We start from the raw sequence: 4,660 nt of genomic DNA, 5'->3' as shown, positions 1-4,660 counted from the left end.
GAAGGGCAGGGTGGGGTTGAGAGGGGTGTTCTTTGGCTGAGAGAGAGGAGGTTGCACACCAGTTGGCAGTTGAGCAAGGCCTTGCTTGTCCGGGTGAGGAGTTTATGCTTTGCCAGGTGGAGGCAGTAGGGAGCCACAGTCACAGTGGAATTCAGGTACATGGAGGGCGAGAAAGGGGAAGCAGGGGAGGAGGAGGAGGAGGGGGCGGGAGAGGGGGATGGAGAGAAGGAGGAGGAGGAGGAGGAGGCATGTGAAGGGGAGGAGGAGGAGGAGGGGGGAGGGGCAGGAGAGAGGGAGGAGGAGGAGGTGGAGGAGGAGGAGGAGGAGGAGGAGGAGGAGGAGGAGGAGGAGGAGGTATGTGAAGGGGAGGAGGAGGCAGGCCCAGAGCAGGGAGGCAAGAGGCGGTCTGAGGCATGGGGAGTGACATCTTTGGCTTGGGTGGTGCAGTGGGAATGGCAAGCCATCAATGTGACACTCCAGGCACCCGCGTCTTGCCAAAGTACAGTCTCCCATGAGATGTCACACGCTGACAAACAGGCCTCAGCTGATCCCAGGATGGGAGAGGGCGGTAGTGCAGAGCAGCTGGCAGAGGAATGCCTGAAAGTGGAAGGGCATCTTCGAGCTTCTCAGGAGCAGCCTTTGTTGTTATAGAATCATTCACTTACTGTTTTTGTGATCGCGCGAGGAGTTGCGTTTGTGAATATGATGCACGAAGAAGTCAGAGAGCTGAAAGCTGAATCTGACGAGTCATGTTTTACGCCCATCCTGTGAAGGTGGGGGGCTGGAAACGCTGGCATTTCAGAAGCACACGTGGGGAGAGGTTGAGCTCTCAGCGCCCAGCACCTTAGGTGCTGGACTTCATCTCTCAACACCGGCATCTCCCGTCCAGAGGACTGTATGGGACAACAAAAGCTGACATCTCTAGCGTGCTCGCTGACGGCTGGGCTGGGCAGGCACTGTGCCTACACTCCCAGTGTACCAGCCCACTCCGTCCGCTCGCTGACTCCAGTGGAGGCAGCACTTCCCCACATTTTGCAGAAGAGGGAGCTGAACCTCAGAGAGGTGGTGTTAATTACCTAAAGTCACACAGCACTCCATGGCCGAGCTTTTCACCCCCTTACCTTTTTCTTCCAGCCAGCTTCTAAAGGGCTGGTGAGAAATCGTAAGGGCATGCCTAGGACAAGCTTTAAAATCCTCGCGTAAACTTGCACACAAATGTTTATAGCAGCTTTATTCACAATGGCCAAAACTTGGAAGCTAGCACGATGTCCTTTAGTGGGTAAAGAGATTAAACTGGGGTCCATCCAGGCATAGCCATTGTACCCAGTGCTGAAAACACATGCAAGAAACGTAAGGGCTCGTATATTACAGGGTGAAAGAAGCCAATCTGAAAAGGCTGCGTGCTGTATGATGCCAACGCTATGACATTCTGGAAAGGGCAACACTGTGGAGACAGTGAAAAGATCAGTGTTTGCCAGGGGTCAGAGGGAGGAATGAGTAGATGGGAGGGAGGATTTTTAGGGCAGTGAAATGACTCTGTATAAATGGTAATGGTGGATACATGTCATTATACCTTTGTCCAAACCCATAGGATGTACAACACCAAGAGTGAACCCTAGCCCTAACCGGTTTGGCTCAGTGGATAGAGCGTCAGCCTGCGGACTCAAGGGTCCCAGGATCGATTCCGGTCAAGGGCATGTACCTTGGTTGCAGGCACATACCCAGTAGGGGGTGTGCAGGAGGCAGCTGATCGATGTTTCTCTCTCATCGATGTTTCTAACTCTCTATCCTTTTCCCTTCCTCTCTGTAAAAAATCAATAAAATATATTTTAAAAAAAAGAGTGAACCCTAATGTGAACGGTGGACTTGGTGGTGTCTAAGCGGGGGCTGCCATAGCAAACATACCACAGACGGGGCAGCTTAAAGGATAGACATTTACTTCCCACATTTTGGGAGGCATGGCAGTGCAAGGTCAATGCAAGAGCACTCTTCCTAGTGCATAGACAGCCTTCTTCTCGCCATGTCCTCAAAGGTGATAGGGACTAGGAAGCTCTGTGGAGTCCCTTTTATAAAGGCTCTGCCTTCATGACCTAACCACCTCCCACAGGCCCACCTTCTACCACCATCACACCGGGGATTAGATTTCAGCATGTGAATTGGGGAAGACACAAACCTTCAGTGAATGGTGATCATGATGTGTCAGTGTAGATTCATCCATTTCAACAAATGTACCTCTGTGACAGGGGATGTTGATAGAGGGGCAGGTTGTGTGGGGAGGAACAGGGCTGTGCGGGAACTCTCTGTACCTTCTAAATTTTGCTATGAACCGAAAACTGCTCTAAACAGTAAAGTCTACTTTAAAAAATCCTCAAGTGACCAAATGCAAATTTATATATATAATCAATCTTGAAGCATTTGAGTTAAAGTTCTAGATTATCTTTTTACAAGAGAGCCAGCTAATTTCTTCTAAGATGTCTCTTTTTTAATTATTATTTTTTTAAAAATATATTTTTATTTACTTCAGAAAGGAAGGAAGAGAGTGAAAAAGATAGAAATGATGAGAGAGAATCATTGATCGGCTGCCTCCTGCATGCCCCCGACTGGGGATGGAGTCTGAAACCCAGGCATGTGCCCTGGCTGGGAATCCTGGTTCATAGGTAGACACTCAACCACTGAGCCATGCCAGCCTGGCCCTTTTATAATTATTTATTCTTTTAAGTGCCTGGACTTTGGGGGTACTTCAAACTTGAAGCGCGGGTGTAAAAGAACTAAATGGAATGCCCTTTCCTCTGGCACCACCTGCTCTCTAAAATTGGCCCTGGGGGAGATTGTCCTCGGGGTTTCCTTCCATCTGGGGGACATGCCAGCCTGGCCACCTGCGGGACTTGGCTCTTGGTTATCAGCCTGGCCTCTGCTCTGAGCACAGCTGGCTAACAGTGAGTCATGCTCATTTTAGCGGCTGGGCCAGGTCAACTTGCATAGAATACTTTGCACCGATCTACTGTGTTCTCCTGAACTGGGAAAGGATACCCAACCTCACTGAGAGATTTCATTTTATAACCTCCACTGTCCAGAGCAATGCCTGGACTCCCTTTGCAAGCCTGGTCAAAGCACCTGGCCCCTTTCATGGAGCATTAGGCCTGTTAATGTCTTTATACATTAATGCTAGGGATACCCCCTGGGCATGCAGGGTTGTGACCAGGAGCTGCAGGTTTGCAATAACCTCGTCGGGGTTGCATCATGCTCTGGCCCTTCCCATTTGGGTGGCTTTGGGCAAGGTTCTTCAACATCTTGAGTCTCTGTGTCCTGCTCTCTAGAATGCCAATCACGTTTGCTGCCTACAGTTGTTGTGGGGATTATATTTAGGTCTGCCCTCTATGGCACTTAGCCCAAAGCCTGGCACTTTAGTAGCATTGTTTATTACTGGTTTTAATCATGTTCTATAGGATGAATGCAAATCGTTTAGGATCAGTTCTGTAAGACCTTGAATAAGTCACTGGAACACCTAGAAACTCATTTTCCATATCTATAAAGTGAGTATTAAAATGCTTTGTCCACCCTGCCCAGTGTGGTTCAGTTGGTTGGAGTGTCTTTCCACACACCAAAAGGTGGCGGGTTCGATTCCTGGTCAGAGCACATACCCAGGTTGTGGGTTCGATCCCCGGTCAGGGTGTGTGAGGAGGTAGCTTCAATGTTTTACTCTCACATTGGTGTTTTTATCTCGCTCTCCCTTCCTCTCTCTAAAATCAATAAAAATAAAATTTTAAAAATTGCTTTGCTTTTTTTAAAATCAATAAAAATAAAATTTTAAAAATTGCTTTGTCTATTTCACATTGGTTGTAAGGATTGTATGAAGAACTTTGGAAAGTGGGTACCACTTCTTGAGTGCTTATAATGCACTACGCATGTTGCTGAGGGTATGGAATCACTCATAGGGAGTGGTTAGTAGTGGCTTAATCCCCCTCTCTGTTTGGGGGAAAGGGATTGTTTTCCTAATGCTGCGGCCAAACTGACCCTCCTCCGTCATCTGTCAAGTTAGATTGGAGTCAGGGAGGCCACGGACTTGGTTGTTCTTTCAGCCCCAACTCCTCCAACGGCCCTTAGATGGACTCATCCTGTGTGTTGAATGAATGAGAGAACAAATGAGTGAATGATGTAGACGAGCAAATGCAGGCTGCCAGGAGATGCAGAGGCCACGGTGAAATCTGAGGGGGTGTGGGCTCAAAGTGAGGCCTCAGAGCCTGCTTACCACTCACCAGGGCCTGGGGTGGACCCGACCCCAGCCCCAGTGAATTCCATTCCATTTAAAACCTGACAGTTTAAACAGGTGCCCCCGCCGGAGCCGGGTCTATAGGTCTCAGAGGAGAGGTCCATAGGTCTATAGTTCTGGAGGAGCAATCAGGGCAGCTTCCCGGAGGAGTCGCCCCCTGGGGACTAAAGAGGCGGGATGTGTCGGGATTGGCGTCGGCTGCCAGAGCCCAGGGCTTGTTCACGTCCGCAGCCACAGCGCCCAGCAAACGCACGTGGGAGCCGAAGCTCAACGCCGACGTGCTCCACGAAAATATCACAGGCAGGGACACCCCTCTCCCAGCCGCTCCCCTCGTCTCCGCGCGACCCCTCCTTCCCTGCTCCGCGGCCAGCGCGCAGGCGCGGGGGAGGG

Source organism: Plecotus auritus (assembly GCF_963455305.1).
Source record: "Plecotus auritus genome assembly, chromosome: 10".
NCBI classification, from domain to species: domain Eukaryota; kingdom Metazoa; phylum Chordata; class Mammalia; order Chiroptera; family Vespertilionidae; genus Plecotus; species Plecotus auritus.
This window is presented reverse-complemented; position numbering follows the sequence as displayed.